General features: G+C 41.6%; 1 protein-coding gene and 1 pseudogene across 4 annotated transcripts in view; one reads left to right on the plus strand and one right to left on the minus strand.

Moving 5' to 3' along the window:
• DIP2C (disco interacting protein 2 homolog C) overlaps positions 1–12,570 on the minus strand; it is a 471,590-nt gene that overhangs the window by 394,725 nt on the left and 64,295 nt on the right. The window lies entirely within an intron of this gene.
• Positions 3,055–4,524, plus strand: LOC136406095 (nucleoporin NUP35-like; annotated as a pseudogene).

The raw sequence follows: 12,570 nt of genomic DNA on the forward strand, positions 1-12,570 counted from the left end.
TTCTGTCCAGGAGCACTTTCCTTCACATACTCCATCCAAAGAACACTCAGGCACAGACACAGCCTCAGTCTGACAGCTGCGTTCAGGACGACCTCTATCTCTATGGACAAAACAACCCAGCACTGCACAGGAGAGACCTTCTGAGAAATTCTGAAACTGACAAGCCACAGGAAACTTTCAATACAGAAATGACACCACAGGTAGCACAGAAGTCAGGATGACATCAGAACTGAGTGAGAAGAAGAGCCAGCAGGTGACAACCATCTGCAGTCCCTGGATCCTGATGTTCACTTGGTTCCTGGAGGAAACGAAAAGGCCTGCCCTGGGGCAGCTGGTGCCTGTGCCTGGACTCCATGAGACAGGAGGCTGGGGGTCCTCCAAGACTTTCAGGGACTGCAAGCAAAGATCAGGGCATGTACCAAGCAAGAAGCCTCAGATACTCACACACCAGCTCCTCTGAGATCTGGCGTGGACCCTGCCCCACAGCCACTACAGGAGCAGGGCTCACCACGGGTCCATCGATGAGCTCCACTGGGGGCCAGGCTCTGCAGCAGGTGACACTGGATGAAAACGACAACTTTAGTATCAGCAGATTCATCTCCTCACTGACAAATCACTGCGCTTTCAACACAGTGGTGGATGAGCGACCGAGAACATCACTTAAAATAATAATCCGCCCTCGCATTTGCAGTATGGGCTTTTCCGTCCTGTCAGCCTAGGAACTACTGCTTTCAATAAATCACCTTAATTACACCTAACTAAATATACTGGCTTGCACAACCTGAATGTAGATCCAGTAAAAACATTAGGAATCAAAATTATGCAACAGTGGGGTTTTTGTTTTTTTGTTTTTTTTTTTTTACTTTTTAACAATTTTTATTTTTCAATTACAGTTTACATTCAATATTATTTTATATTAGTTTCAGGTATATAGTATGACTAGACAATCATACTTTACAAAGTGGTTCCTCCAATATTTTGAGTACTCAGCTGGCACCATACATAGTTATAATATTATTGACTATATTTCCTATGCTGTACTTTACATCCCCTTGACTATTTTGTGTCTATCAACTTGTATTTCTTAATCCCTTCACCATTTTCACCCAGTCCCCCAACCTACCTCCCCTCTGGCAACCATCACTTTGACCTGTGTATCTATGAGTCTGTTTCTATTTTGCTTGTTCATTTATTTTTCGGTTTAGATTCCTCATATAAGTAAAACCATACAGTATTTGTCTTCCTCTGACTTATTTCACTTAGCATAATACCCTCTGTCCATCCATGCTGTCACAAAAGGTAAGATTTCATTCTTTGTTTATGGACAAGTAATATTCCACTGTATAGATATGTACCACCTCTTCTTATCGAATCATCGACTGATGGGCACTTACGGTGTTTCCTTATCGTCACTAAATAATGCTGCAATAAACACAGAAGTGGTTATGTATGTTTTTAAATTAGAATTAGCATTTTCTGTTTCTTTGGATAAACAGGCGTGGGCAACAGTATACCCGGAAGTGGAACTGCTGGGTCATGAGGCAGTTCCACTTTCAATTTTTTTAAGAACCTCCCTAATGGTTTCCACAGTGGCTGCACCAGTCTGCATTCCCACCAACAGTGCAGGAGGGTTCCTTGCCAGCACTTCTTGTTTGTTGATTTATTAATGATAGCGATTCTGACAGGTGTGAGATTATATGTCATTGTGGTTTTAATTTGCATTTTTCTGATGGTTAGTAACATAAAGCATCTTTTCATTTTTCTATTGGCCATCTGTATGTCCTCTTTGAAGAAGTATCTATTCAAGTCCTCTGTCCATTTTTTAATTGAACTGTGTAGGGTATTTGGGTTGGAGATGTATGAGTTCTTATAAATGTTGGATATTAACACCTTATCAGATATGTCACTGGCAAATATCTTCTCCCATTCAGTAGATAGATGCCTTTTCATTTTCTTGATAATTTATTTTGCTGTGCAAAAACTTTTTAATTTGATGTAGTCCCACTATATCAGCATTCTTTATTACCAGGGTCACACATGGCTCTAACAGTTATTTAAGGAATAAACAATTACAACAGGAATTCTAAGTTGACCTGGACTTTGGGCTGGATGCATTATCCACTGTATATTTTTATAATCCCAAACATTCTATTTGTGTTTTATTAAGTTTTTATGGCTTTTTCCTACTATCTATTTTATAGAAGTACTTCTTGCTTTTAAACTATAATGATACTTCAACTACAACCATACATTTATAAAACCAGCTTATATGTTTCATCATTAAATACTTCATAAGAAAGCAGTAAAAAAGCACTTGGAGAAGAGGTCCATTTTCTCCTATACCAAAGTGATATTGAACTTTAAAAAAACCTGTATAGAAGGTCTAAATTTCCAAAAGCCTGTGTACAGGGTCCTCTTGGGAGGGCTACAATGTATGGAGAAACAGCATCTTCATACTTTAAGAAAAGACCAATTATGTAAATTTGGGCACAAGACTTAGAGATTAACTAACCATGAAAAAACTCCACTAGCCTGACCAGGCGGTGGCGCAGTGGATAGAGAGTTGGACTGGGATATGGAGGACCCAGGTTCGAGACCCCAAGGTTGCCAGCTTGAGTGTGGGCTCATCTGGTTTGAGCAAAAGCTCACCAGCTTGAACCCAAGATCACTGGCTCGAGCAAGGGGTTACTTGGTCTGCTGAAGGCCCACGGTCAAGGCACATAAGAGAAAGCAATCAATGAACAACTAAGGTGTCACAATGAAAAACTGATGATTAATACTTCTCATCTCTCTCCGTTCCTGTCTGTCCCTATCTATCCCTCTCTCTGACTCTCTCTCTGTCTCTGGAAGAAAAAAAAAACCCACTAAATACATTTTCTCTAAAACAAGACTAAAATCTCCTCAGTCTGAATAGATAACTGAAGTGATTAGCAGAATATGAAAAGATGGAAAAAGAAATGTTGTGACAAGTCTCATATCATAAAACTGCATGTAGAGAGAGTTTCTGCCATTTTTGAAAATCAGGAGAGTGGAGCTAAGTGCAGTCGCTGCTCAATGACAGCATTTGCTGTGGAACCCCAGGGGCCCACGCTGGGACCTGCACCAGTGAGGCTGGCTCAACCCACATCTCTACAGCCAGGGGTTCATGTCCAGTTTTTATCTGGATTTTTAATGGGGGATTTGCCAGCTCCAGACCTCAATTAGTGGCCCTTCGGTCAGAGTAATGGAAAACAGACCACCTCTACTTGCAGGTGGGTCACCACCACAACCTGTTGTACCAGCTCATAAAGATAAAAGTGGAGCTCACCAATCATAAGTATGTATGATGGCATTTCCAGCCCAGGACTTAGATCAACACCTCTAACTACAAGAAGACAGACAAACATGCCAGTAATGCAGAGTCCTCTTGTTGGAGTTACAACAACTACTGACAGGCACAGTATGTTTAGTCCAGCAAACACTGTCAGCCACAGAGGATGACATTATTTCCTGCCCAGCTGGATCTTCTTTTTGTTTGTTTGGGTATTTTTTGTTTTTGTTTGTTTTTTGTGACAGAGGCTGAGAGAGTCAGAGAGAGGGACAGATAGGGACAGACAGGAAGGGAGAGAAATGAGAAGCATCAATTCTTTGTTGCAGCTCCTTAGTTGTTAATTGATTGCTTTCTCACATATGCCTTGACTGGGGGGCTCCAGCAGACCAAGTGACCCCTTGCTCAAGCCAGCGACCTTGGGCTCAAGCTGGTAAACCTCGCTCAAACCAGATGAGTCCGCGCTCAAGCTGGCGACCTCCGGGTGTTGAACCTGGGTCCTCCGTGTCCCAGTATGATGCTCTATCTACTCTGCCACAGCCTGGTCAGGCCCAGTTGGATCCTTTTTATACTCAAGGAGATTCTCTGACTTCTGAAGATCACCTCAATGACACATGGGTAACTGTGTTTGGGTTTCCTCAAACATCTGCTTCCTATATTTTCTACAATTTTTTTAATGTTTATTTTATTGATTTTAGAAGAAGGGAGAGAGCAGGAAAGAGACAGGAACATTTGGTCCTGTACATGCCCTGACTGGGAATCGAACCAACAACCCCTGGACTTTGGGATGATGCTCTAACTACCGAGCTATTTGGTCAGGGCCAGGAAATATCTTAAAACATGTGATGTCTGACATAGGAAATTGGATATACATTCATTACCAATCTAAACTGCAGGCCCAAAAAGCCTTAAGCATGGATGGGAAGAGTTTTGGAGAGTCCATCATGATTGGTGTAAAACCATGTACAGATAAAAGTATCATGGAAAACAGTGACCCAGGTGTACTTTATCATTGTCATCTCCAGCTTCTACCCCAGCAATCAAAACTTTAGGAACACCAACCCAACCTGGAAGTACTCATAGGATTCCTACCATGAGACCTCTTGATACAGCATACAAAGCTTCTACTAGTAACTATCAGGTCATTTCTGACAGACAGACACCAAAAAAAAGAAAGTCTTGTATCCAAAACAATGGAGTACATGTTTGACTGGTAGTATAGTAAGGGCTAAGAACTCAATCAACTGCAAAGGAGGTGGCTGCTACACCAGAGCAGAGCACTGCCAGGTTTCCTCTGGCTATGCTGTATAACCACTCTCGGCAGTACTGGATAGCTATCTCAAACTTCTTTTAGAAGGCTTTTTTCTTTATTTTTGTACTCTGCATTTTAAAAGATACTTGAGATATGTTTTAAAGCAGGGGTCAGGAACCTTTTTGGCTGAGAGAGCCATGAACGCCACATATTTTAAAATGTAATTCTGTGAGAGCCATACAATATGTTTAACACTAAATACAAGTAAATGTGTGCATTTTATGTAAGACCAACACTTTTAAAGTACAATAAGTCTCTGAACTCTTTTTAATAACGTTGTGATGCTGTTGCTAACCAGTGATGAATAAAGTACTTCTTACCATTAATGCGACTTCTGATGCTGCATGGTTTTGCTGATGGCTTTGTAGTCTGGTTGATATGTGGTGAGGTTAAGCTTCATGCAGGCGTTGAGACTTCCATCCATTAAATGTGATCGTAGGTTGCTCTTAATGTTCTTTAGATGTGAGAAAGACTGCTCACATGCATACGTAGAGCCAAACATCATCAGTACAGCAATACTCACACGCTGCAGTGTGTGGTATGTGATGGGAAGCGTGTTCCAAGTTTTGACAATCAGCTGGTCCGCAGGTTGAAGTTTTTTCATTTCTCCCCATTGTGTTTGCTCACCAACTCTGCTTGCTGTCGGGCAAGTCTTTCCAAATCTTCATTCAGTGACTTGAACTTATTCACCCACATGTCTGAGGCCTTCAGGTCAGCAGCTTGTAGCTCAAAATCTCTGACGGAGACACTGGGGATGTAACTCAGGTCAGCGCTGTCCACTGCACACTCATGTGGATGGATGATGAACTTAAAAAGATGAGTACGCTCACAAAATTCTCCAAAGCGCGCTTTGAATGACTGCAGGAGATTAGATGTGAAGCCCACTAGCTGCTGGAGATCAAGATGTTGAGCAGAGTCACTTGCTGTGCATGCATCTTTAAGCTCTCCCAGTTTTTCAAAGTGTAGTAAACGACCTGTTTCAACGTCAGTGATGAAGAGTTCCAGCTTGTTTTCAAATGCAAACACTGCTTGTTGAAGGGATAAGACTGTATTTTCAATGCCTTGCATTTTCACATTGAGCTGGTTCAGATGTTCAGTCATATCCACGAGATAGTAGAACTTCGGGAGCTACTCAGTGTTAGCTAACTCAGGATGCTCGACATTTTTCATTTCAAGAAAAGTCCAGATTTCACTCAGACAAGCCGCGAAATGGCTGAGCACCTTCCCTCTTGACAACCAACGCACATTGCTGTGCAGAAGCAGACCAGGATAATTATTCCCAACTTCATCCAGCAGAGTTTTGAACTGGCGATCATTTAAAGCTCAGGCAACAATAAAGTTGACCACCCGAATGACCAGCGACATCATCTCACAAAGCTGCTGGCCACACATCTGAGCACAAAGTGCCTCCTGATGTAGGATGCAGTGAAAACTTAGGATGGGTCTCTTTTTATGTTCACAAAGAACCACTATGAATCCTCTGTTTTTCCCCACCATGCACAGAGCACCATTAGTACACACCAAAATAAGTTTATCCATCAGATTTTTTTCTTTAGCAAACTCAGTGAATGACTTGAATAAATCCTCCCCTCTTGTCATCTCTTTCATAGGCAAAACAGCAAGACTTTCCTCACATAGTGTGTCACCGACAGCATACCTTGCAATCACGCTGAACTGGGATAAATGGCTTACGTCTGTTGACTCATCCAAAGCGAGAGAAAAGAATGGTGCTGCATTTATGTCCTTCACTTGTGTTGCCTCAATTTGATTTGCCATCATGACGGTACAATTGTGAACAATTCTTCCCGACAGAGGCATGTCTTTTATTCGTTTGATTATATTGTCTTTATCCGAAAAGTCATCAAAAAGTTCACTGGCAACATCAAGCATGAATGTTTTGGCATACTCCCCATCTGTGAATGGCTTTCCATTTCTCACAGTTGCTCAAGCGCCAGCAAAGCTAGCCGAATTCCAGTCACCTTGTTGGGTCCAAACACTGAGTTGCTGCTGACTAGCCTGCACTCTGCACAGTAGCTCCTGACATGCTTTCTTCCTGCTGTCTCCTGCTGGATATTTCGATGCAAATGCAGTATGGTGTGTGTCGAAGTGCCTCTTTATATTTGACCGTTTCATCGATGCAATTTTATCATTGCATGTTAGGCACACTGCAGAACCTGCTCTCTCCACAAAGGTGAATTCCTCTGTCCATTCCTGCTGAAATGTACGATACTCCTAATCTTTTCTTCTTTTAGCCATCTTCTTCGTCAAAAGAATTTCTGCAATTAGCTAGCTGAGTACTTGATTAAAAGGAGGGAAGTTTACTTCCTGACCTCACAATGACCCGTGTACATTACACATTATCTAATAAAAATTTGGTGTTGTCCCAGAGGACAGCTGTGATTGGCTCCAGCCACCCACAACCATGAACATGAGTGGTAGGAAATGAATGGATTGTAATACATGAGAATGTTTTATATTTTTAACATTATTTTTTTTATTAAAGATTTGTCTGCAAGCCAGATGCAGCCATCAAAAGAGCTAACCCTGTTTTAAAGACACAAAAAACTTCCCTGTACATAGGATTTTGTGCTTTCTGTGGTAATGCATGCTTAAGCACAAAAAATAGCACCGATCACTGTAAATTACATCGAGTGTGCAATGAGGCTTTGTAATCTTCATGAGTGGATGGGGTGAATTTCATGAGTAACTATAGAGCTGCTTTTAACAAGACACAAAGATTATAGTGAACAATTTGTATATGGCCTTTTAATTTCGGTAGTATTTAATATTTCAATTATCTTTGTTGTGGCTTGCTGTCTTTCAGTATTCTTAAGCCAAAATGGTCTTTTAAAAACCTACTAAAGCCTGATCAGGTGGTGGCACAGTGGATGGAGCATAAGACTGGGATGTGGAGAACCCAGGTTCGAGATCCCAAGGTCACTGGCTTGAGCGCGGGCTCATCTGGTTTGAGCAAGGCTCACCAGCTTGACCCCAGGGTCACTGGCTTGAGCAAAGGGTCACTCGGTCTGCTGTAGCCCCTTGGTCAAGGCACATATGAGAAAGCAATCAATGAACTAAGGTGCTGCAATGAAGAATTGATGCCTCTCATCTTTCTCCCTTCTTGTGTGTCCTTATCTGTCTCTGTCACACACAAAAAAAACCTACTAAAGTTCTTGATAATAAACTTTACCAATTATATGTATCGAAAATGAAAACTACCTGACCTGTGGTGGCACAGTGGATAAAGCATCGACCTGGAATGCTGAGGTCGCCAGTTCAAAACCCTGGGCTTGCCCAGACAAGGTACATATGGGAGATGATGTTTCCTTCTCCTCCCCCTCTTCTCTCTCTCTCCCTAAAAAATGAATAAATAAAATCTAAAAAAAAAATAATAAAGAAAAAGAAAATAAAAACTGAATTTAGAAGTTTTACTACTGTTGACTGGTAGTGGCCTCAACCCTGATTTTTAAGAAAAAAGAGTAGAAAGCATCAGTATGTCAAAGTTTAACAATAAAATGCTGCAACTCTCAAAACAATTCCAGCTTGTTTGAATTTGGAAATAAACATGTTTTACATCGACTCTAATTCCTGGGCTTATCTAATATTTGCTGGCTGGTTATCTACTGGATAATTATTCAGTCATGCTGGCAAACTTCCAGGTTTTGTTTTGGTTTTTCCCACGTGGGACGCACATGAACGTTCCTACAATTGCAGTTAACTGCTTCTGATGGTCAGTCTTGAGGAGCTGAAACCTTGGAAATGAAGAATCAGAGTAAAGGAGGTGGGCACACAAGGGCCAGAGGGCCAATGATGAATCCAAAACTAGAAAGCCAACATCCTGACTATCCCCTATTAACAGTTTAAGAAACAAGGCACACATGCACACACATCAGTGCACCCACCAGTGTACACGCCAGAGCACACACCAGCACACAGACATGCACACAAAAACGTACACATATGCACATGCATACATGCACACATACCAGCACACACACGCACTCACATCAGCACATGCACATACACCAGTGTGCACACTCCAAGCACCCCTCACATGGTACACACTCCAAAATGGGAAAAGAACATACAAGTAAATCAGATATGGGTTTGACATCAGTCCCATTCAAGTCCTAGCTCCACCCTCCCCAGGGTGAGCCAGGTCCACTTGGGCAAGTTACCTATGCTCCGTTACCCTCAATTTTCTGTTTAGTAAAAATGTGCATAAGGATGAAACCTGCTTCATGGCATTGGTAGGAGGTACAAATACAACACTGCACTGAAGCCCAGAGCACAGTGCTCAGCAGAGAGCACCTGTGAATGCATTCTTGTGTTGGGTTGACCTTAGACCAGGGGTCCCCAAACTACGGCCCCCTGAGGCCATTTATCCAGCCCCCGCTGCACTTCCGGAAGGGGCACCTCTTTCATTGGTGGTCAGTGAGAGGAGCATATTGACCATCTCATTAGCCAAAAGCAGGCCCATAGTTGCCATTAAAATACTGGCCAGTTTGTTGATTTAAATTTACTTGTTCTTTATTTTAAATATTGTATTTGTTACCGTTTTGTTTTTTTACTTTAAAATAAGATATGTGCAGTGTGCATAGGGATTTTTTTTATAGTTTTTTTTTATAGTCCAGCCCTCCAACGGTCTAAGGGACAGTGAACTGGCCTCCTGTGTAAAAAGTTTGGGGACCCCTGCCTTAGACAGAGTAACAGGCTGACACAGCTCCCAGAAAGGAAGTCATTCGTTTATTTATTTATTTATTTATTTATTTATTTATTTATTTATTTGATGAGAGAACAGAAAGAGAGAGAGAAAGAAAAAAAGAGAAGAGGGGAGTAGTGGGAAGCATTAACTTGTAGTAGTTACTTCTCATATGTGCCTTGACTGGGAAAGCCCAGGGTTTTGAAATGGTGACCTCCGTGTTCCAGGTTGATGCTTTATCCACTGTGCCACCACAGGTCAGGCAGGAAGTCACTAGTTTAAAACTTAACACAGGACATCAGATCTTACTCAGAAAGTTCAGGTCTCGGAACAAGACATAAGAATGTGTTTTTTATTAAAATACCGTATTCTGGCTGCTTTTAAAAATGATCTACCTTCTTTAGCATAATTTAGTATGTATGTTTTCTTTTGATCAAAAAAAAAAAATGTCCAGTAAGTATACAAAATCAAAGAACTTCATAAGTGCCAATATCCCATTTCATTTCATGGTCTTTAAGAAGACAGTATTTTAGGATTTGTTAGTGATGCCTTCCTGAGACACCTGCCAGGACAGGAAAAGCAGCTGCAGTTCTGGCTCTCGGGATCTGCCTACCAAGCGCAGATTCCTGGAATGTCTCCTCCCCTCCTCCCTTATCCTCCCCACCACCTCTCTTTCTTCCTTTTCCTGGTAAAAGAAAAAAATACCTTCCACCAGCCAAAAAATGCAATGTTGCTACCAGTGCTCCAACTACATGAATGGTCCACCTGATAAAATACCCAATATTGACTTGGAATTACGATGTCTTACTATATTAAGACAAAACTCATGTTCTTAGTGCAGTTTGCTGGGTGACTGGCTTTCCAATTCAAGATGGGAATATTAAACTCAGTTAAGTTTAGTACATAAGCATTTACTAAGAAACTGCTAAACCAGGAATATCTGGGACACAAAGATGGTGAATTAGATGCTTAGACCTTCTCACTTTAAATTCTAGACCACAATTTCCTAAAAGTTTCTTAGATCATTTCCCAAGTTTAGCCCAATGATTACAATAGTTAAATTCTTTTTCCATGTAAAAGCATCACTTTTCACCCAGTAACTTATTCAATTTGGAACACTGAGCAGGCTGAGAGGAAGGGGTCCTACAAAGATGAGATGTAGGGACCACCCCAACGACCTACAGAGTGTTTGAACAGGCAAAGTGTAAACACATAAGGAGTCAGAACAAACCAGAGACATTAGATGTCAAGACAAGACTGGCGAGGCCTCAGAAATGTCAGTTCTCAGAAGGGGCATCATGGCAGGAGTCCGCTGGGGAGGCCTGATGATGGAGTCAGGTCAAAGGAAGTCGGTGGCTTTTTATTCCAATGAAAATCTTACAGTTTTTTATAAAAGTCAGGGGGTGGCGAGTTATGTCAAATCATAACTGCTCTGGGATACTCTAAGGCTGGAGATAAGAGACGAAAGGGACACGGCCGCACAGGCCAGAGAGGACGGCAGACGCAGCGCTGCATGGGTCCCTGACCATGCCACAATCAGCTGCAGAAGGAAGTCCAAGCAGAGAAACGTGACAGGCCCAGGCTGCTTCCACGGTAAGTGTGTTTTAAAGTTATAGATTAGAAAATTACTAAAATTCTTTCATGAGCTTTCATTTTGTTTACTCTTGAGCAGTATCCGAAAAAAAGATCTAGAAGGTCAAGCCAAAACAATGTTCAAATCCCCGCTCTGGCACTCAACTCGCTGCTCGTGTGAATTTGTGTACATCATCCCGCGTGCGTAAGGAAGATGTCACACACCTGCCAGCTCCCAGGTGAGGCCAAGTGCTGCCCATCAGGACATAAGCCGTCTACACATCCTAAAGTAACTAGACAGAATGATCTGTAGCATCGTGAATCCTGGACCCAAGGTTGGGAAGGGCCTCAGAACCATATCTGAAGCTCTTGTTTCCTTCCTGTCACAAATTACAAAGCAAGTGCTATAAACTAAGTGGGATGACGAGAACAAACATGAAACATGAGTACAAGTATGGTTCCTGAGCAGCAGCCACAGCCCTGGACCTGATGCCCATGCACAGAATGCTCTCGGCAGTCAGCACCCAGCACTTAAAACCCGGGTGTCAAACTCAGAGCCTCAGGAAGCAGCAGGTGGACAAAGAGGGAGAGGCCGCTGCTGGGAAACTGGAATTTGGGTTCCTTCCTCACGACAAATTCAGAAGGGTTCTTTTTCAGCTTTACTGAGACATAAATGACATTATCAAGGTAATTATTGAGACATGATTGTCATATAACATTGTGTATGTTTAAGATGTAGGACATGTTGATTTTATACATAAATACAGCACAAAATGATTACCACAGCCAGGTTACTTAACACCTCTAGCCCCTCACATACTTACTGGTTTGTTTTTTTAAGTGAGGACATTTAAGTTCTACTCTCAGCAAATTTCAAATACACAACACAGCGTTAACTATAGTCACTACACTATGCATTAGCTCCCTAGAACTTTTACTCTCTGCTTCTATGCATGTGGCTTTTCTCATGTCCACATATTAAAGCCTTTCTCTGACTGACTTATTTCACTTGGCATACTATCCAACAGGTGCATCCATGTTGTCACAAATAGCAAGATTTCTCTCTCTTTATGGCTGAATAGCATTCCATCATTAGGAATAATACCACATCTTTTTTATCCACTTATCCATCAATGGCCACTTAGGTTGTTTCCATATCTTTGCTTTTGTGAATAATGCTATAATGAACATGGGGGTGCAAATACCTCTTCATGATACTGACTGCATTTCCTTTAGAGATAAACTCAGAAGTGAATTGCTGATTCATATGGTAGTTCTATATTTAATTTTTTGAGCAACCATCATACTGTTTTCCATAGTGGCAGTGCCATTTTGTATTCCCACCAACAAGTGTGTGAAGGTTCCCTTTTCTCCACAGCCTCACCAGCATTTGTTGTTTGTTGATTTATTGATGACAGCCACTCTGACAGGTATGAGGTGATATGTCATTGTGGTTTTGATTTGCATTTCTCTGATGATTAACGACATTGAGCATCTGTTCATATCTACTGGCCATCTATATGTCCTCTCAGGAGAAATGTCTATTCAGGTCCTCTACCCATTTTTTAATTAGATTGCTTGTTTGTTTGATACTGAGTTGTATAAGATCTTTATATATTCAGGAGTTTTTAAATCCTTTGATGATCAAACAGAACTCTGGACTGATTCCAAGTGTGA

This window comes from Saccopteryx leptura, chromosome 5, assembly GCF_036850995.1.
Source record: "Saccopteryx leptura isolate mSacLep1 chromosome 5, mSacLep1_pri_phased_curated, whole genome shotgun sequence".
NCBI classification, from domain to species: Eukaryota; Metazoa; Chordata; class Mammalia; order Chiroptera; family Emballonuridae; genus Saccopteryx; species Saccopteryx leptura.